This window comes from Furipterus horrens, unplaced genomic scaffold (genome assembly GCF_987537825.1).
Source record: "Furipterus horrens unplaced genomic scaffold, mFurHor1.1.pri manual_scaffold_1, whole genome shotgun sequence".
Classification (NCBI taxonomy): domain Eukaryota; kingdom Metazoa; phylum Chordata; class Mammalia; order Chiroptera; family Furipteridae; genus Furipterus; species Furipterus horrens.
Window position 1 is genome coordinate 136962272 of NW_028327171.1, and position 22959 is coordinate 136985230.

At 40.0% G+C, this 22959-nt stretch overlaps 1 pseudogene; it reads right to left on the bottom strand.

Annotated features, from left to right (window-relative positions):
* Positions 1 to 6634: 6634 nt before the first annotated feature.
* On the bottom strand, positions 6635 to 10391 carry LOC150021965 (interferon-stimulated 20 kDa exonuclease-like 2 pseudogene; annotated as a pseudogene).
* Positions 10392 to 22959: the final 12568 nt, after the last annotated feature.

Here is a 22959-nt window from a genome sequence, read left to right on the forward strand (position 1 = left end):
TTTTTCTGCCTTATACTTGATAGTAAGCAAAAGAAGCAAATACTGTAATTATATTTACCTGAAAATAAAATTCAGTAAAACCAAATAAAAAGGACTTTATAAATCATTTATTATTCCTTAGTCTTGTAAGTAAGTCTTATCTCTGCTAATGCAAAATGTTCTCTCAAAAAACATAAGTTCATCATTTCCCCAAATGAAATAGGAAATAGCATAAACAAAAAGAAAAACATCAAAACCCTTTGAAATAGTTAAAATAAATAAACCTCCAGTTATCCAGGAAATGCCAAAGGAAATAAACAAATTCAAACTAACTTAATCCCCTACCACATTTGAACATGTTTCACATGGGATTTCACTTTGAAGTTAGTTACAAATATTCCTAAATTAACTGAGAAGAGATAATTTCCTCATTTGGATTGAAATTTCCTGCTTCAGGGTAAAAAGTCCTTATGGGACAAAACTTAGCTCCAACTAGAAAAACTTTAAAAAAAAAGTGAAACAAAAATAAATTTAAAGACACTTCAAATTAATACATCGTAAGACTCCAACCCCAAGTTTCTGTAGGTAGTTGACATCTGCTTCAGATGCAGAAAACTAGAAATGATACTACTTCTGTGTACCCCTATAACATGCTACAGCATCAGAAACAACAAGAGCCCCAATCTACAAAATAATTTTCTCTTAACAATAGAGTCAGAGGCAAAACCCCCTAACTTAAAACCTAAGAAAATACAGATGCTTCAAAGGAGAGACTGAATGTAAATACTTGTCTTTCTGAGGCAGATGCCATATAGGAATGTAAGAAGAATTCAGCTAAATTGTTAAAGCACTGCTAATTATCATGGACTACCATGAGAGTATGAACAAAAAGGAATTTGATCCCACTTTTATAATCATCTTGATGGACTAGACATCTTTTCCAAAAAAAAGATTAAGGGCAGAAAAAGATATCTGATGTATGTCTAGTGATGTCAACTGCAGCTTCTAGAAATAAAGGTATACAGCCCTGCTCAGATCCTTTTCTCCTATTTCCCTAACAGAACAACAATCTGTATATCTTTTAAGCTTCTATGACAGGAGTAGCAAACCATTCGTTCTTAAAGCACAGGTGAAGACCCCATACGATTGGAGGAAGGGAACACATTAGAACCATCTGTCTCTGGGAAAGAGACAGAAAAATGTCCTAGGTCTAGACTGTCAGTGATCCTCTAATGGAGAGGAGCAAGATAATCCTGAAACCCAGGGACACATGCCTGTCTAAGCCTTAGGATGAATCAGAACAACAAAATATGACCCACTTGTCCCTTACTTCCACAATCCTAGTCAAGTAACAAATAACAGTAGTTTATTGGTGGAAGGAAAAAAAGCCCAGAAAGAGACTTTCTGAGAGGTGCAAGTACAAAAGCAATACTTCACCCTGCACCACACTAGCATAGTACCAATCATAAACACAAAGTGAGCTAGAAAAAATGGAAGAATATAGTGCATTAAAAGTAACCAAAGCAACAACAAAATCCAAACCCAACTAAACTATTAACTAGAATGGTTTAACCCTCCCACACTACAGTCCTCCAGAATACAAGGTGTACCTGCTTCAGGAAGATGCTTTTACTTCACATCATTCTCACCTCATAATAAATGTCTAGTAGGAGATGATATTTGGCCATTTTCTCACATTAATAATATCTACTTCTATCTCTACTGTCCTACACAAGATGCCTAACAATTCACTAAAGTTGTGATTCAAAAAAAGCAAAAGCAGGTATAACAACAACACTGTCAATACTCTAAGTAATCAATAGGGCAAGATTTAAATATAATACAGGTAGTAGCAATATCAGAAAAATAATTTGAAATTATGAAGAATAATATGTTACTGACTATTGAAAAAGGTAAACATCAGGCATGATTAAAAGCAATTTCAACAAAAGAGAGGAAAACTATCAAAAATGAAATGGAAATCCTAGAAATAAAACACATAATAAGAGAGATGGAGAAAGCATTAAATGGGCTCATCATTAGACTCTACACAGTTGAAGAAAGAATCAGCGAACTTGAAGATTAGTCAATTAAAAAAACTGAAACACAAAGAGAAAAAGAGTGGGGATAAAAAAGCAGAACACAGTGTCCATCAACTGTGAAACAATATCAAATGTCCTAACATGCAGGTAATTGGAATCTGTGTAGAAATAGAAAGAATAGGCAGAAGAAATATTTGAAGAGATAATGGCAAGTAATTTTTTAGTTAATGGAAGACATCATATCACAGATGTAGGAACCTAAGGGTATGTCAAGAAGAATTAATAGCAAGATAAGTAAATAAGTACATAAATAAGTAAACAAGTAAATTAAGTCAATCAATCATTCAATAGTAGACAGATTACATTCAAACCTATTAAAAACAGGTCATAAAGAGCATACAAATATCCAACAGGTACATGAAAAAGTGTTCAACATCACTAATTATCAGGGCAATACAATTCAAAACCACAATGAGATACCACCTCACTCCTGTTAGAATGACTACACTCAAAAAGACAAGTGATAACAAATTTTGCTCAGGATGTGAAGAAAAGAGAATATTTGTGCACTAGTAGTAGGAATGGAAGCTAGTGCAGCTGCTATGGAAACCAGTATGAAGTTTCCCCAAATAATTAAAGATATAATTACCATATGATCCAGTATCCCACTTTTGGGTATATATCTAAAAGAAATAAAAATTATTTCAAAGAGATATCTTCACTTCCATGTTTATTGTAGCATTATTCACAATAGCCAAGATGTGGAAGCAACCTAAATGTCCTTCAACACATGAATGGATAAAGAAGATGTGGAATACATATTCACTGGAACATTATTTAGCTGTAACAGCATGGATAGACCTTGAGGAGTAAGTAAAATAAATGAAACAGAGAGAGACAAATGCTATCTGATATCACATATACCTGGAATCTAAAAAAGCTGAACTTATAGGAACAGAGACAAGAATGGTGATTACCACGGCCTAGGTTATGGGGAAAATTGGTAGATATTGGTCAAAGAGTACAAATCTCCATTTATATTGTACATTTGAAAGTTAAGAGAGGAGATCATAAATGTTCTCATTTTCCACAAAAATAAATGGTAGTTTTGTGATGTGATGACAGTGTTAGCTAAAGCTATGGTAGTATTCATTTTGCAATATATATGTATCAAATCAACATGTTGTATACCTCAAACTTACACAATATTTTATGTCAATTATATCTTAATAATCACAAGAAAATAGTTTAAAGATAAAATATTGAACAAAAATCTTTCTATGAATATGTTTTTTTATTGGAAGTTTTAATATCCAGACTCTTTTTTATCGAACAATTTTTGATACTCATATCATTCAACTTTCTAATGGTCATTGCAAAAGATTAAGAGCAGATGTTTAATAAACAAAATTTTCCCTGCCCTATAGATAGGTCAAAAAAAGATTTATCTCTGACAATCTCTTATTATGGACCAGCCCCCTAATTTAAGTTATTTTAAGTAGTTAAGGGAGAACACTCACACTTCAGTAAGCAAATTAAAAAAAATTTTTCTGAGGAGTAAGAGTCTTAGAATTCCAACAGCAGGGATTGTTAAATGTTGCAAATGTATTAGAAGTAAGATACCAGACTAAATGCTTCCTCAAGGATAGTGAATTTATCTTTCACTTTATTCTGGCACTAATAGAAAAATCTGAACCACATAAACAAATATTTAAAAGATGCCTCAGAGAATAATATTCTAACAAACAAATTCAAGCAGCAGAAGAAAATAACAAGAAAGTCTTAGAATGAAATAATTATAAATCACTGCATCTTTAAGTAAATTTTCCTTATTTTCTATCACATTGCTCTGCAGTATACTTCATAAAGGATCCTTGAAATTATAATTTTTTTCTGGGTGCTACATCAAATCAAGCTTAGTCTAAGCATTTATTTCTAACCAACTTTTGCTCCCTTCAATGTGACACTAGCCAACCTCTGCTTCTCTTCTGAGAAATTTAAAGAAAATAAATTTCAGGAATGCATTTGATTGTAACAATGATTGGCACAGCACTTTAGCTGCTAAGTTTGTTCTTTATTAACAAGTCTTGGAATAAACATGGGACCGATTGTCTTCAGGCCAATAGAGAGATAGGTACTCACAATGTTGATTGCTTATGAAATAAAAGGAGCCAGGGTCCTAAGGAAAGGAGACCAGTCAGCAAAATAAGCCCAACTGCATGGCATGCAAATGCACAATTATTGTTTTTCCTCATGTGTTGTTTACTTCTCTTCAAATGAAAAGTAAAATACTTTTGTATAGAATATACTACATGCATCATATCTATAGATAGTGCCTTTGGACCCAACAATTCAAGATGGAGATATAAAATAGAGACATTATAATTAAAAACATCACTTGTAGGGAAAAAATTCTAGTTTTAAGGTGACTTCCAGTTTACTACAAGTCAGAAGTATGATTCAACAATGATATTAGCATCAAAATGAGTAATGGAAGTTTAGCAGCATAAATAGAATAATAATATTTACTGATATTCTGATCTGTGCTTCTTGGAGTATATCTGAAATGCTATATTCTGTTCTGTAAGCCAGAGGTTTAAAGAAATGTTTAAAAAACAAAATAAAGACACACAAAATCAAACAACTAGAATAAATAATAGCCATAACAACAACAACAAAAACTAGAGCACACACATAGAGAAGACATTGATGTTGTGTGGACTGACTGATAGATCTTAGCATGTTTACCTGGGGGAAAAGAAGACTTAAGTGGGGTTCAATAATATAAAAAAGTAGATGTTAGAAAAAGAGCTAGTTCAGTCTATAGATTTCCTGAGGGAAGGCCTCAGGGAAATAGTTATAGAAGAAATAGTTATAAAACATTATAAAAAATAAAGGATTCCAAATTAAATGAGGCTGCTTTTGAAATAATGTTTTCCACTGGCCTCATTAAAAATGTTTTGAGGACAGTTCAATAACAGTGCAATAAAAACAATAACAAACTACAATAAAAGTAATATCTCTAAGCATGTATTACGGGTTGAGTGCCAGCTGTTCTATATGTAATGCTTAACTTAGTCTTCAAAACAACTCTTGATATAGGTGCTATTAGCCTCTTTTTGCATCATAAGAAAGTATCTTGTCCATGCTCAAAATCAATAAGAGACAAAAAAGAAAAAGTTGTAGCCAAGTACTCATTTTAGAATCCAGTTCCCACTTTCTAGAAGTGGTAAAAACATGCTACACAAATGAGTTAAATGGCTGAATTGGACAAATCAATGTCATTTCTATCACTTCTATCAATTCTACCATTCCATGCCTCAATATTTCTATCAAGGTTACAAGTTAATTCAGTGTGTTCTGTTAACATGCTACAAAAGATGGTCTCCAGTTATGTGACTGAAAAGAGCTCTGCACAATGTGCAGTTCTTTCAACACCGTATGCCTGAAACCACATAGCACCACTCTGAATTTAGCACTGAGAAATCCAGGAAAAGTGGAATTTACCCCTTTCTTGAAGTAATTTTCTGTTTAACCAAGGAAGTTACAACCATGTAAAAGAAAAAAAGGGAAATCCAAGTTGGTGAGCAAAAGGAAGAAAGTAACAGCCGTGACAGGTTCCTTTCCAAAGCTCTTCTGAAATTTGAATTTTTGCAAACATTGAGATCTATATTCAGGGAGGATGTCTAGTGCCAGCAGACTGAGACATGTTTTTTAAATGCTGCTTTGGGTTGGGAAGAGTATGATTCCATAGCCAGACTAGGCATTTGCTGTGAACCCTCTTGCCAGCTTCAAGTTCCCTAAGAAGCAGAGAGTAGAACCAGGATGGTCTTACGCAACACTAGGTTACAAAGGCACATTTATCTTTTTTTTTTTTTTTTCCATTAACATTTATCAAGAAAGAAGAATTTTATCAAGGGAATAATTTGAGTTTTTAGAGGCTTGGTTCAGCAAAATAAAAGACTTTCAATTCTTTTTGAACCTGTCAAGTGGGATCTAAATTAAATAAATCCTCTTTTTGCTTTAAGAAAAAATGCTTTTCTAAATCATGAAAGTTGACTTCCAAGTCACACTCTCTTACCTCTACTACATTGTAACCCTAAGAACTAAAGCTCACCACGTATGGGTTCTCTTGAAGTCAGGGTGGGAAAAACAGGCAATATCCTGAAACAGACTAAATGTAGACTATTATATGTAATGTGATCATACAATTATCATCTAACCAGAATACTTCTGAGAGTGAAAAAGGGTGCTGTTAATCATTCAAGAACAAAAGGCATACAATGGGTCATATGGCCACCTTAGTGATAAGGCAGTCTGGGAAACTAAATTTCCCAGTATGCCCTGCCCCTTAAAAGTCAAAAAGCTTGACTAGAACAAAGCACCCTGGGACCTATGGTTAGCACCATTTAAGAGGTAAACAGTATAGGGCTGGGTGCTGAGACGGAGACTCCTCCTTTCATGGGACACTTAACCAGACACAACACAACATCTGAGGAGAGACTTCAATACATATTAAGTATGGGGTGGAGCCTCTCTCTCCCCAACAACTCTAGCTTCCAAAGGTATGGAGCTGGTCCATTGATGCACTGCCCTGTTTCTCCTAGGTGTGGTGCTGCCTCTGCCTCCTCTCATCATGGGTATTCCCACCGCTGCTAATCTTTGGGGGGATTCTGGGCCAGGTGCTGTTCCCACTCGACTTCAACCAACTTGTACAGCTCCATGGTGGCCTTAGCATCTTCCACAGAGGAATGTCCACTTTTTCCAGCCTGGATGTTCTGATTCAGCAGCTTCTTGGTGAGATGCTTCAGAGACATAGCATTTTCTGGGCAGTCAGCCTTCCGGTTGAGAGAGGGGATATGGGATGTGTCACGGGTGAGAGACTTGGGATGACAATACTGAAGGGCTTTGAAGTCATTGTGGATGGCATGTCCCACCACTATCTTCCCTGTGAGTATCTTCAAGATCTGGCCACGAGCATTCTTGAAGGGTGTAGCATTCACCATGTGGTGCTTGCGGATACCACTGCATCTGGTGCGGTAGTCCACAGTGTAGCAGGGGGGAAGGATGTATTCATCATAGAGCACATCTCCATTGTAGTAGATGATGCTACATCGAGCCAAGGAACTGACACGCCCCTTGGGTCCTGTGCCAACCATCTCACAGTCAACTGCCACCATCTTCCTTGGCATCGTCTGGGACACTCCGGAGCATTTATTCTCTGAATGAGCTGGGGTAGAGTTCTGTGGGGTGCTCTTCTGAGGAGGGTTCTTTTGGGGTCCCTTCAGGTGGCGAGTTGGGTGGCTCTTAATCTTTGGAAGGGCACTCTGGAACTCCCCCAGCAAATCTACTTTAGCCACAAGAGAACTGGCCTTCTGTGAAGGGGCAGGGGTCAGCCAAGGCACAGAAGCGTTCTTGTCCAGGGACTTCTCCGACCCACTACTAGAGGCAGGAGTCTTTTTTTTTTTTTTCGGAAGGGAGGAAATTTTCAAAGTGCCATCCATCTGATGAATTTCCCCTTTCTTTGGAGGTTCTGAGTACAACTTAGGCACATTGCTAGAGGGCTGGTTCTTATTCAGAAAGCCTCTCCTTTCCAAGAGCCGCCTCTTCTTGACAAATTTTTGGTGCTTGGCATTCCCCTCGAATGCTTTTCTGGGGGGGAGGTTCGCCAAAATCCAGATTGAGGAGTAAGGTGACATGAGAGTGGTGAGTGGCAGGAGAGCAGTTGGGAAGAGCGGCTTACCGATGAAAGGATAGCGAATTCATCCTCTGCTGAATCCCGCAGACCAACATCTGAAGGTTTGCAATACACCCTCCCAGACGGCCCTCTAAGGCCGGAAACGCCCGGGCCAGACACGGAAATCAGCGCGCACCTCGGGGCCTGGATCGGCAGACGCGCGGGTTGGAACACGCTGGCCCGCGGGCGCGCGCCCAGGGTTCTACCTCTCGGACCGAGTCCCGGGCACCGGCCTGAGCGGGGGCAGCAGCGTGAGCATGCGCGGTGCGCTCTCCGCTCCCTTAGCCCCGAGGAGGTAAACTCGAAAGTGTGAATCGGCCTCAACAAACGGAGACCGCTGCGCGCCGGGACCCCAAGCCTCACTTCCGGGGATGGGTCCCCATTTATCTTTTGACCCAAATCTTTAAGGACAGAAATTACTTAAAATATATAGGAAGAGATAAGATGCAGCAGTGTGGAAATGTGGACTAGTGTCCACATCAAATACCTTTAAACACAGGCAATTTCTTATCCACTGGTGTGAAAGACTCACCTGAGTTTTCTCCTTTAAAAATAATAAAAATGGGTGGGGTAAAGACCAGAAATAGGAGGAAAGTGAGGCTCTTGGGAGCATAAAAATTTTTCTTAATGATGAGAGGGAAGAACTCACCCAGGAGCCAAATTTGCCTAATACGCTTCTGGAGGGATTGACTGAAAAAAATAAAAAAGATCTGCGAAAATGCTAGGTCCATTTATCTTAGAAAGGTAGCAGGGGCTCTATCTGAAGGTATGTAACCTTCATTATCTTTGCCAAGTCCTTCTGACATGTATGGTAATGGTCACACATTCTGAGGCTGAGGGCTTGCACATCTCTGGAAGTCCAATATTCTACTTCCCGCGGGCAGGCAGGCAGTGGAATGTTGCTGCTTCAGTTTTCTTACTAGTTAAATGATGGGGCTGACTAAGCAGTTACAACTAAATGCCTTGCTTTCATGATAGGTAGGTAGGCTAGATAGCAAAACAAGGCAGGGAGCAGGACGGATACATCTCCCACCCACTGACTCAGCAGCCTTGAAATTCTATGCATCGTTTCCACTATCTGGGAAAGAAAGCTTTTGAAACTGTGCTTTCATCCCAAGGCCCAAAAGACCAGAAAGGGATTATAAAACCTAAAGACGCCCATTAACATCTTTGGGTATTCATGCCCTCCCCACCAAAGCTGGCACCGCCTTTACCTGTCAATCAATATGTAACTTCTTCACCCTCCCCCATCCTGTCAACTATCTAAGTCCTCCAAAGGACTCGCTCTCTCTGGCCAACAGGCCTCATGCCACCCCCGCTCTTGCTCTTGCCCCCTCTGCCCTTACCAACCTTGCTCTTGCCCTTCTCCCCCACCTAGGCAAGGACTGTTCTCTTCCATAACATATCAGTAAACCCTGCTTGATCACACAATAATAGACTCCATGATTTGTAATTCTTTACTGGGTTGTCGAGAAGAACTGAGTCTTAGGAGTTTCTCCTATAAAATATGATACTGATGATGACAGCCTACCTTCCACTGACATTTACATTTTTTTCTTCCTTTAAAAAAATGCTGTCAGTATTTTAATATGTCAGATTAATCTAATAAAAATCTATTCATGCATCTATGTAAAATAAACTAAGAATACCACTTCCAAAGCATCTGATTTTGTGAAGTTCTTACTTAAAGAACTCTGACTTCATCATCTTGTATGCTAATGATTGAGGGGATAGTGATTTTTCACAGGTGGGTAGTTTTACAGTTGGCATCAGAAGAGGGCTTTTTCAAGTCCAGATGGTGTGTACAGGGTGCTGTAACTTAGGAATGTCAGAAGAATCTTAACATACAGAATCATAATTGTTTATCATGAAGTGGATGCTGTGATGCACCATCAACATCTCCTTTAAAAAATGAAGGATTTATATTCACAACTGCTGGTAGTTCTCCAGGAAGAGGCCCCTCAGCCCTCAGCCTTCTGTACTCACTGTTTAGCTACCACTGTCAATGTGGGAAATCCTTCCAGGGGCAAGCAACATCCAGAGATTAATCAATATGGGGTTTAAAGATTCAGTCTCCTTGCTTAATTCAGGACAACTCTAAAATGCCATTCCAGCTTCAGTGCTCCTCAGAAGATCAATAGAGGCTTTTAGGTGGCTAAATCACAGCTCTGTTCTTACTTCTTCTCAATCATAATTTCATCCCATCTCCTCCACAGACGCTGATCTTAAGCATGCTCCCTAATTAACTACCCACATGCTCCACAGTCTCAGAGACTGCTTCTACGGTAAGGCAATCTGCAACACTAAGTAAAGCTTAATGCTTTATTAGCATGAAAGAAGGTTATGGTGATCATTACTGGTCTGAATAAAAATTGATGCAAATTAATGTCATCTCAAGTACAATCCTCTGTCTTTTAATAATAGGGATACTGTAACAGCGGAAAATTATAGCAGTGGGAAATAATCACCCACCCCACCATTCTCTGACATTGTTCATGTAAGTGCTGACTGACTAATACGTGGCTTACAGATGAACAGCATATTTGTATAAGAATCCTAGGAACTAGTTTCAAAAGATAAAGACTCCAACCTTCAAACATTCTAGCTCTGGGAGATTTGCTGAACTTGTTCATGGAGCCAGGATAACATAAAGCTGGGATGACCTGAATCCATGCTGACTAAACCAGGATAATGAACACTGGCTCATCACTTGCCTTATTGGAATGGACTGTGCTCATTTGCACGTTGACAACTTTGGAACTCCCTCCCTTGATCCCTGTGTTTTGCTTCCCTCTCCCTCCTTATAAAAACACCTCTGACTCCAATGAGAAGTTGAGACAGGACTTGAGACATGAGTCCCCCACCTTCCCAGGCAATGGGCTTTTAGACATGAGTCCCCCATCTTCCAGATGGCCAGCATCTACAAATAAACCACGTTCCTTTATATCAGCACCTGCTTCTTGAGTATTGGTTTTCACAATGGCAGACAGCCAGGCCTGTGTTTCAGTTACAGTACTTCTGAGAATCATATCAATAGGTAATTTTATTTTGTACAAATATCACAGAAAGCATTTACACAAACCTAGATGATATAACCTACTTCACACGTAGGCTATATAGTGTAAAGCCTATTTCTCTGTAGGAAAGAAAAATAATTTTTCCTCTACCCTTCTGGGCTCTTGGCTGTAATAAAAGACATATTAACAGGAGAAAAGTAAACAAAGTTTAATAACATGTGTACCTTCTGTATACATGGGAGAGATCAATAAAAACTGAGTAACTCTTTAAAATGGCTGAAGCCACCACCTTAAATACCATCTTCAATTAAAGGCAGTTGTTGGGGTTGGGGTGGAGTCAGTTTTGGAAGGTTACCAGGAAAGACACAGCAAACAAAGGTAAAATTGCTCTACAGATTAAAGTCATTGTCTTCTGTGTTGATAAGTGTTTCTAAAGGTAAGGTCATGCCCCACCTTCAGACACAACCTGAGAGAAACCTTTACAAATGGAGATTTTCATTACAAGTGTGAATGTGTTTTATAGAGGGTAATTTCTACTTTGTTCTCCCCATCTGCTATTTCTTAAAATTAACCAACGAAAAATAATTCTTATGCCAAAGAGACATATATTGGGGTGACAAATTTTGTTTTCCTATAGCTCCTAAGTTACAAGCCTCTACAACATGTTATAGTACTGAATACTATGAGCAATTATAACACAATGGTGAGTATTTGTATAATGTTATAATGTTATGGTGGTTATTATATCACTAGGCAATAAGACAATTTTCAGCTCAATTATAATCCTATGGGACTACTGCCATGTATGTTGTTCACTGATTCAACACATGACTGTATTAAAAAATGAAGATGATGATAACGATGGTTGTTACCAAATAACAGTTGTGTTCCTGCTGCCCACAGATTATAGACAAATTCCAGAGACAGAGGTTTGGTGAAAAAGAGAAGGATCCTTTATTCAAAAGCTACACACTTTTGAAATAACAGCTTTCCACATGCATTAGTCACTTAAGCCTAATAACTAAAGCTAAAATCTTTAATTCTTGAGTTCCCTATCATCCCCTTATTAGTTTTCAACCCTACGGCGGTTGCAGCTGATATGAGATACAGACAAACTCTTCTTTAAATATTGTTGCATATATTGGGTACAAAGGTTCCAGGTCATGACTAGCTGTGTGTTTGTATGTGACTAAGATTAAGCCATAATGTTTAAGCTGTCAGTTTGGTTAACATGTGTTGCATAAGAATGTGTAATATTCTGTAGTAAGTTGTATCTAAGAGATACTGCAAACTCTGAAGTAAGTGTTGATGTAGTTGTTTATTTACTTATTTATGTGTTTATTTATTTATTGTGTGTGTGTGTGTGTGTGTGTGTGTGAACTTTAAGGTGAGTGTTGCTTTTTTTTTTCATGTACTGTTGAAAATGACTGAAAAAATATATCATTTCAATAACCCAAAAGATTTAGAACTTCAGCAAATGTTACTCGAGTAACTTATTAAAATATTTTTGCAAGTGTTATGAAAAGTATTTATGCCTTGAGCATAGCAACGTTGTTTGTGATGACTGTTACATTTTGCAAAGCTGATTACTGAAGATTCTGATTAGTTAACATTAAAGACATTTTTGTTGTATTTTTAAGCAATATTGATGTTTGCATTATTTGAAAATAAAATTTTTTATTATTTGTTTTTATATTTCTTTAATAATTTCTAGATTATAACTGAAGATAAATTTAAAATTATGTTTTATTATAGAAATTTAATAAATGCAAATTTGCAGTGCTTTTATTTAATTTTTACATTTCAGCACATACTAGTAATTAATGAATCTCTCAGATACACATGACTTACACTGTAACTTTTTTGACTGTTACATCTACAAGGTTAATTATCTTATTTCTATAAGATTAGTTTACAAACTAAAACAACATAAGATACAAAAGCTACACCATTTTGGAAGACTGGCAGGCTTCTGCATCAGAGCCATTCCCCTCTAGAACACCCAAAGAAAAATAATTCTTCCACCCTCTGCCAGGCCACACCAGTCCTAGACTGTGCCCAGAGTTCCTTCTCCCATTTAAAATACTGTCTTTTGGGAAATGCAGGCAACTGTAGCACTATCATCTAGGAAGAGAAAGAATGCCAATTTCTTCCTTCTGTTTAAATCTCTGGCCCATAATTCCATGTGCTCCAGAGGCATCCAACTTTTCAGCCAATCCTGTCCTAGACTGGCAGATGAGGGTAAAGAGATCTGTCATGTGCTGCACTAGCTTATTTACCATGGCCTTGGGCAACCTCCTCCTATAGCCCCTCCTCCTCAGTTATTTGAGCAGATATTTCTCTATCATGATGATTTTTGAAAACTTGAATAATTACAAATCTCATACTACCTAATATAGAATAATTTAATAAAGCAACCACATTTTGTGATAAGATATAACAATAAAATAATTTATCACAAAGGTTTAGTCTATCATTGTTTTCTCCAAAACTTAAGGCAGATATGTCATTGTTTTCTTTATTACAACAATTTCTTGATGCTGTTTTTAGACCTATGTGGATGAAAAGGAGCCACATATGAAACCTGACAAGCTCAGGGGAGGCCTGCATTATAGCCCTACAAACTCAAAGACCTAAAGTAACCACAAAGAGTGATTTGAAATTAAAACTTATTAACTAAAAGCAGGTCATGGGAGGTAGTCATTGCCCTAGGCTAGAATCTTCCATGACAAAATGTCAATCTTTACCTTAATTGAACCTGTCTGTTATCCTTTCTTACCTCTGGAATGTCAGGTAACTTTATTTTTGTCCAAACCCCTGGGGTACAACCACCACACCATAGCAAAGATTGCGAATCCCTTCATTGTTACCATTATCATGTTAATTGTTGTCTGTTAACTATCCTATATCCACTTATGTAAAAGAATGTGTCTATCATTTTACTTTTTAAAAAAATATGTTATTTATTGATGTTTAGAAAGAGGGGGATAGAGGGAGAAAGAGAGGAAAAGAAACATGAATGTGTGGTTACCTCTCGCGCATATCCCTTACCAGGGACCTGGCCCACAACCACAGCATGTGCTCTGACTGGGAATCAAACTGGCGACCCTTTGGTTCGAAGGCTGGTGCTCAATACATTGAGTCACATCAGCCAGGGTTCATTTCATTTTTTTATCCAATCCCAAAGGTTTCCCCACTTTGCTTTCTCTGGCGTCCTTAATCTATCACCAAAGGATTTTATGAAAACCCCTTAGATCTCCTCTTTTGATTGTAATATATAAGATAAGGTGCAAAACTGCCATTTTTCTGGATAATTTTCTCAATCCATTGAGGTTTTGCTTCCTGGCAATTGTCATCTGTTTGGATGAAATAAACTCACAGAAATTCTCTACAGGTTTAAATGTTTCTAATGTTGACACCTATTATTAGGGTTATTTTATAGACAAAAGTACTGGATGTTATACTTATATAAAACATTATTTAGAAATACTGCAGACCTTCCGTGGATCAATGATGCCAGGAAAACCGCCGTCATCGACAGGGAACTGGCACGACTAAACATCGACATTGTGGTTCTACAGGAGACCCAGTTGGCCGACAACGGAACTATCAGAGAAACAAACTACACCTTCTACTGGCAAGGGAAGTCTCCGGACCAACCAAGACAGCACGGTGTTGGGTTCGCTGTGAAGAACACGCTTGTTAACTCCATAGAGCCATCCACAGGAGGCACAGAGAGATTACTTGCCCTCTGATTGTCAACAACTTTCGGCCCAGTCAGCATTCTTAGCGCGTACGCCCCAACCCTCTGCGCCACCACCGAAGAGAAAGAACAGTTCTACCATGCACTGGACGAAGCGTTATCCAAGATCCCCAGAAGTAACGCTCTTTATCTCCTTGGAGACTTCAACGCAAGAGTAGGAGCCGACCACATGGCCTGGCCCACCTGCCTTGGAAACTTTGGGAGAGGAAAGATCAATGAGAATGGTCAGCGACTGCTTGAGCTTTCGTGTCACCACGGCCTGTGTGTGACAAACACATTCTTCAAGTGCAAAGAGATCCACCAGGTGTCATGGAGGCACCCCCGCTCCCGCCACTGGCACCAGCTTGACCTCGTCATCACCAGAAAAACGGATATTGACAGCACCCTCCTCACCCGCAGCTACCACAGTGCAGACTGCGACACGGACCATGCCCTCGTGGTAAGCAAGGTGCGCATAACGTCGAAGAGGTTGCACCACTCCAAGATGAAGGGTCGCCCACGCATCAACACCAGTTGTGCCAGCAACCCAGTTAAGACCCAGCAATTCATCAACAGGATGGAAGATGCACTCGGCGAGGGAATGGCGGCAGATGACATTATCGAATCCAATTGGCCACGTCTCCGCGACGCCATATACAACTCCGCCATTATTGCTTACGGGAAGAAAGAGCGGAAGAATGCTGACTGGTACGAGGCTCACTGGGAAGAAATGGAACCCGTGATCGAGGCTAAGAGGAAGGCCCTACTGGCTTACAAGGCCACGCCCACTCCCAGTACACTTCAAGCTCTACGGGCTGCCAGGAACAAAGTCCAGAAGACCGCCCGCCACTGTGCCAACACCTATTGGCTAAACCTGTGCAGAAGCATCCAGGAAGCCGCCAATATAGGCAACGCACGAGGAATGTATGAGGGTATCAAGAAGGCAACAGGCCCAATCCCCTCCAAGATCGCCCCCCTTAAGTCCAAGACAGGTGAGGTCATCACTGACCAAGAACAGCAAATGCTGCGGTGGACCGAGCACTACCTCGAGCTGTACGCAACGAGGAACACCGTAACAGACACTGCTCTTAACGCCATCCCAGACCTACCAGTCATGGAGGAGCTAGACACCCCACCTACTGCGGCAGAGCTCGGCAAAGCCATCGACCGCCTCGCTTGTGGGAAAGCACCAGGAAGCGACGGAATCCCTCCAGAAATCCTAAAGAGCGGGAAACCAGTCCTGCTACAGCCTCTCCACCATCTACTCTGTCTCTGCTGGAAGGAGGGTTACATCCCCCAGGATATGAGAGACGCCAACATTATCACCATGTACAAGAACAAAGGAGACCGCAGCGACTGCAACAACTACCGGGGCATCTCTCTCCTCAGAGTCATCGGCAAAGTATTCGCCCGGGTCGCTCTTGCCCGCCTGCAGACCCTTGCTTCCCGCGTCTACCCAGAGTCCCAGTGTGGCTTCAGAGCTGGCCGCTCAACAGTGGACATGATCTTCTCCCTACGCCAGCTGCAGGAGAAGTGTCACGAGCAGCATAAACCGCTCTACCTCGCCTTTATTGACCTCACGAAGGCGTTTGATCTGGTCAGTCGAAGCGGACTCTTCAGCTTGCTACGGAAGATTGGCTGTCCACCACATCTGCTTGCTGTGGTCATGTCCTTTCACGACAACATGCACAGCACGGTGTCCTACAACGGCGCAACCTCTGAGGCCTTCCCAGTCAGCAGCGGAGTAAAGCAGGGCTGCGTCCTCGCGCCTACGCTGTTCGGAATCTTCTTCTCCATGCTCCTCCAATACGCCTTTAAGGACTGCAGCGAGGGTGTCTTCATTCACACCAGATCCGAAGGCAAGCTCTACAACCTGGCCCGTCTACGAGCCAAGACCAAAGTCAAAGAGATGCTCATCCGTGAGATGCTCTTCGCCGACGACGCAGCCTTGACATCACACTCCGAAGAGGGACTCCAGCAGTTAGTCACTTGCCTTTCCCACGCATGCAAGGAGTTCGGACTACCCATCAGTCTGACGAAGACGAACGTTATGGCTCAAGGCACGGGGACTCCCCCATGCATCACCATCGACGGATACACCCTGGAGGTTGTCAACGATTTCACTTACCTCGGGTCCACCATCTCGAGCTCTCTGTCAGTCGACTTGGAGGGCAATCGGAGAATCACCAGGGCAGCCACAGTTATGGCCAAACTGAACCAGCAAGCGTGGAACAATTCCAGCCTCACTGAGAAAACCAGACTGCGCATCTACCAAGCCTGCGTACTCAGCACTCTCCTCTATGGCAGCAAGACATGGACCACCTATGCAAGGCACGAAAGGAAACTCAATAGCTTCCACATGAGGTGCCTGCGACGCGTCCTGCATGTTGCCTGGCAGGATAAGGTTCCCAACACCGAGGTGCTGAAGCGAGCCAATATGAGCAGTTTGCATGCAGTTCTTAGTGAGAGACGCCTCAGGTGGCTCGGCCATGTCAAAAGAATGGATGCAGGCCGTATTCCCAAAGACCTCCTCTACGGCGAGCTAGCAGAAGGCCAGAGGATGACAGGGCGCCCAAAACTGCGGTTCAAAGACATCTGCAAAAAGGACATGACACAATGCTCCATCAATCTCAACACATGGGAAGTTCAAGCAGACGACCGCCTAGCCTGGAGGCTCGCGGTCAGGCAAGGTACGTCACGCGCAGAGGCTGCGCGCAACGAGGAGGCGGTCCAGAAAAGATCGAGGCGGAAGCAGCGTCAACAGCAGCAACAACAGCCATCTGCCTTCACCTGTAACAAGTGCGGCAGGGATTGTCACTCCCGAGTCGGACTGCACAGCCATTCTTGGCGGTGCAGATAGACTCTCAAGAAGCTACGCCATCGTCTCTCGAGACGGACGGCTGCCGACGACGACGATTTAGAAATAGATCTGTCATAGATATTTTGCTCAATTTTATTAGATAATGTAAGACATTATTTGCATTTAGTGAGGTTAATGCAAAGACTTTTAAGTAGCTGAAGAGTTTATGATATTTTTCTGTTTCAGTAGAGCCATATCCTGATTCAATTATTTATTAACTGGACCAACCTGAGAACAGAATGTGACATTATCATAAGAAGGAAGAGATAAGAGGTAATTCAAAAAGCTAGTACACTGTTACAATTGAGAGGGCATAAGGAAATGAATTAGAAAGAAGAAACAGTTATGGAAGGCATTATATCAATAACAAAAGAAACAAGAGGTCCTGACTATGGACTGTGTCAAGCAAGTTAAGACTTAAACATAACTTTGTGTGTTTGGTTATAAGGACATGGCATGGAGTACCATGTTGCCTAACTAACAGAAATAGGGAACATGGAAAAAGCTGCTTAAGATAAATGATGTGTTTGATTTCGAATATACTGTTGCAGTTTTAAACAAATTCAGGAGTGAAACATGGAAACAATTGAAGCAGTTTAAAGAGCATTGCACTTAAGATATTTCATGTGTTTAAAGCAGAAACAAATAAATACCTTTATACAATATAGATAATTTAAATGGAGAAGTTTTTTCCCCTGCAATTGCACAACCTATTAAAACTATCATATGAAGAGTAAACAGAGTAATTTATTATAAAGCTTTCTGCAATGTAATGTAATTACAAATTCAACTAAATGTAACACTAATGTCTTCTGTCAACCAATCTCACAACAAGACAGAGGATGGTGTTGGGGAAAAGCCCCAAATGACTAAATTCAGGATTGATTCCCAAGAACTGACACATAGCCTTATTCAAAATTCTAAGAGCTTTAACAGGAGAAATTTGCATACGTGGGCAAAAGAGCTGAGCTCCCAGTGGTTGGCTGGCTGGGAATTATCCACACCTCTCCCAGGACAGGGTCTAATTTTTTATAGGAAGTTAACACTAAGCCACATCGTGGGTATCCCGTAGACAACAATTAACCTCCTTCCTGGAGTCTGACATTTATCTCTGGGTGTCATTGTAGTTTTCTGGGTAGTCAGCCCAGCCTGACAGGCTTCAGAGAATTAAACAGTTACAGAGAGTTAAATAGAGAGTCCAACATTTCCCAGACACCTTTGTTGCTGGAGCCACATTACATCTCTAAGTAAGTTCCCCTACAGAAAGTGTAACTGCTGACAAAAAGAAGTATTTAGGCTGTAATAAAAAATAAAATAATTTATTTGAGCAAAGGAGAGATTGCTATCCAATGACACAGATTCAGATAGCAATTTATGTTGTACTCTGAGGGAAAAGAAGAGCCAGATTTGATAAAGGGCAAAGCATAAGAGTTGTTCCTGCTCCAGACCTTCATGTAAATGAAGAATATTGGCTAGGTCAATTGGGATTGATTAGGTCCATTATGTAAATGAAGGATGGTGGTTGTTGAAACTGATTGGTTCCTTTCAAGGTGAAAAATTCACATGGTCTGGAAACCATGATGACAAGGAAGTAAAGTCTATATATGTCAATGTAGAAGTCATTGATCCAGGATGTTTCTTGTTTAGCAACAGGTCAGCAAGTTAACAATAATTCCAAGAATTGACATATGAGGTATGCATAGGCCCCGTTTCCTCAAAAGCCTCCCAACTTCATTTTGAGTGACTCCTTAGCAAAACTTATTCCATTTTATTTCCTCCAGTATCATAATCTAAAACGGCAGCCATTCAAACATACATATTAGGATTTGGATTATCTGGTGTATCAGATTCCTTTCATTCAAGCTCTTCTCACTGACTTTAGGTCATGGGACACAACTAAGCGAACCTGAGCTTGCACAGCCTTTCTGTGTGTAGGGGATGGCATCATCAGTGGCCAGAATGGAGGAGACTCAGGGCACTGAATCACCTGCTGCTTTGGATGTTTATGAGACATAGATCTTGGTTGGGTTATAAATTTACTTTTGCATTATTTATAAAGAAAATACATGCAAGTCAAATTCTTAGTTAAAAAATGGAAAAAAAAAGTTTAGCCATTATAATGACAAAAAATTTTGTAAGTGACTTTTTAGCAAATTAAATGAATGCTACTAATTAAAAATTAGTTTTATTACTTTACTCAAAAAGGCTTGGTTGAAACTTAACATGAAAATATGCCATTCAAATTATTATATGCACTTAAGTGACAGTGTTTCATTGTACTTTTTATAATATTATACTTACTTCTTTAGAAGAAAAATATTGTTGTCTAAGATCTTAAATACACTTATTTTAGTTTTAAAAAATAGATTTTTGAGTGGAAGTGCTTATACTTACAGAGGATAACATTAAATTCAGTTAAAGGTAAGATGCCACTTTTCAATATTTTATCTTTAGTTAGTTCTTCTCTTCCTCTTTTCTATTTTTCTACTCTGTGAGAATAGGTACCAAATTGTTTACATATGCAGACACATACAGACACAGGTGAGTGTAAATACTAGGCAGACTGAAGCAAAGACTGTGATTTTTTTTTCTCAATAACCTGGTCATTTAAATGGATTTTTAAAGGAAAAGGAAAACTTAGGCTCAATCTTTCTGTCATTTACAATTGATTTCTTTCTTCCTCTTTTTTTTATATAAGCACTGTTTTCTTTAAACTGATCCATCTAAGAATTACAATTGACAAAGGAAGTTATAAGAATCTGATTTACAATTTTCAGAATATAATTAATCATATTTTGCTTTATATTTCTTTTGCATCACTTTTCTTTCATAAATAAGAGTAAAAAATCTCAAAGAGTGATGAAATTTGCTAATATGGTATTTAGCTCCTACATGATTTTTCCCTCCCTCTCCATTTTAGTTTACAGATATTGAGAGGTGATTATTTTATGAGTAAAATATAAAATTCTGTAAAGGAAATTGGTTTTCTTTTGATTTTATTAGTTTTTAATGCTAGTTTTGTATTAACTTGTGTTAGATTACGTGTCAGAAAACAAACCTTTTGATTTAGTGTCAATAGTAGCCTTTAAAAAACTTTTTTTTTTTCTATTTTAGAGAGCAAGAAAAAGGAGCGAGAGGGAGAGGAAAAGAGTAAGAAAGAGAAAAAGAGAGAAACATCAATGCATTGTTCCACTTATTGATGCATTCATTAGTTGATTCTTGTATGTGCCCTGACTGCGGAGCTGTCCCACAACCTTAGTGTATCAGATTCTCTAATCACCTGAGCTACTTGGCCAGGGCAATGGTCACCCTTCTGATGCATAATTTCTTCATATTCTCCCACTGCAACCCCATTGGTTATATACTGCCTGACTGGAGCAGTAGATTCTCTTTTCAAATTACTGGTATTATTTTAAGAGCTTAGATTTTCTCTGGATTTTAACAAGTAAATCTTGACACTGTACAGAGACTGCTGCTACCTGGTATACATATTTCTCATTGTCATGACTCGCATTTAGACTACATTATTTTGCCTCTTGCATCTAAGTAGTACCATATTGTCATTTCTCACCAACGGAATGTAAGTGAAAGTGACACATGTCACTTTGTGGCTGAGGACATTAAGACCAGCTGTGCTTTTTCATGCTTGCTCCCTTTTCTCGTTCATCAACAAAATAGAGAAAATTCAGGAATATAGAAGAAATAAAGCTACAGACTGGAAGGAACCCAGGTCCCTAGATTACTGTGTGAAGCAGAGAGACCCCTTTCCTGACTTGTTGAAGACTGATGTCAGCAAGAAATAAAACTTTATTATTAAGCTTTCAGATATAGAGGGATTTTTACAATAGATAAGTCAACATAACACAACAAGAGCCCAACTACTACATAAAACTAGGAATAACTTCAGCAGCATATAACAGGCTGTAACAAATTGAATGTACTTAGCGAAAAAAAATTAATATATATTTTCTGGGTTTCAAATATTATCAAGGACTCTTATTCTGATATTTAGCTTTCTTCATCATACAGATTAAATCTTTTTATTTGCATTAAATAGCTTCCTACATTGTTACCTTTATATTACAACTGTCAAAGAACAAATTTAAAAAAGGACCTGGAACAAACTACAAATCAGTGAACAAATAACTGAGATTTCATAAAGAAGAAAGCTATTAAATAAAATTTTCAGATCATGAGTATGGTGAACAGAATGAGTGATTTAGTTGCTGAAACTAATTTCTCCCAAATTAATTCACAGACATTGATTTTAATACAATTATGCACCACATAACATTTTGATCAACTTCAGATTGCATGTACAATGGTGGTCCCATACTATTTTGACAGAGCTGAATTTTCTGTGAGAAGTGGAAGGATGTGTGGTTCAAGAGATTTTTCTTCTCTGGCGAGAGCAATATCTGTCGGTCTTCGTAATAGATTTCCTCTTACAGCACTTCAGTTCTGAGTGCACAGACCACATCGCAGTCAGCTAGCCACTGAATTGTTTCAGCACAGAGAAGCTTGTCCACTCAGTGGTACATACTGAGAAGGTGCTTCAGCCCTCCCAGATCTAGCTTGATGGACTACATGGCTAAAGGTTCTTTGTTGAGGACCTAAGACCCTGTACAAGGACACAGGTCCACAGGAATTATGTTAACAAGTATTAGGTGCCACTGCCATTTTATCAAAAGCTTTCTGTGATCACGTGGAGTCACCTGTCTCTGTGAATCAGAAATATTTTATGTTGTAATGACGTAAAGCATAGGTAAGTTTTTTTTTTTTTTTTCTTTCAGCAATTCAATGCCAGGTGGAGTAAATGGAACCAAAAACAAATTCCCAAACTCAGAATAATTAAGTCCTCAGTTCTATACTATCTGTGTTAAACACAGCACTGGAGTGGAGCTCCGCGGCCCGGCTGGAGCGTGGGGACAGTTCTCGGGCTCAGGCAGCCCTCTGGGCCTTTGTGTGCTGCTGCTGCGGTTCCTGTTTCCTGGAGAGCCCTGTCCACTGAGGGGCCAGGGGGACTGATTGGTCCCCTGAGGCTGTGTTCACTGTTTGCTCTTCTTTGTGCAACTGTCAGTTCAAGGGTTTTATTTGGGTCTCCTGGGTGTAGAGAGAATGACAGAATCGATCAATGGGCAGTGCCCCCGAGACTGCACACAGCGGAGGCAGGACTGTGGGGGGCACAAAGGAGCCTGAACAAGGATCCTGAAGCAGCTGATCCTCGGTTCCCATTTCACAGAAGCAGAAACTAAGACCCAGTGAGAGCAGCATTTGTCCAAGGTCCAAAGCCCAAAGCAAGCTGCAACCCAGCCAGGACAACCCTACCGTTCCCCAGCACCCCGTGCAGAGGCCTGTCTGGGGGTGGGGGAGGGCAAGGGGTCTGGCCCCTAGTCTTTCAGGAGGCCTACTTTGGGAGGGCTGGGAAAGGATCCCCTGGCCCTCCTTTCAGAGCCCAGAGCTCCTCTCCCAAGGGCTCTGCTTTTTGCTCATCCCATCATGAGCAGGGCTCTCTGCCTTCTCCTGAGTGTTATGTGAGTGGAGCCCTAGGCCGTCCAGCTCTGGCAGGTCCCTTTCCAGAA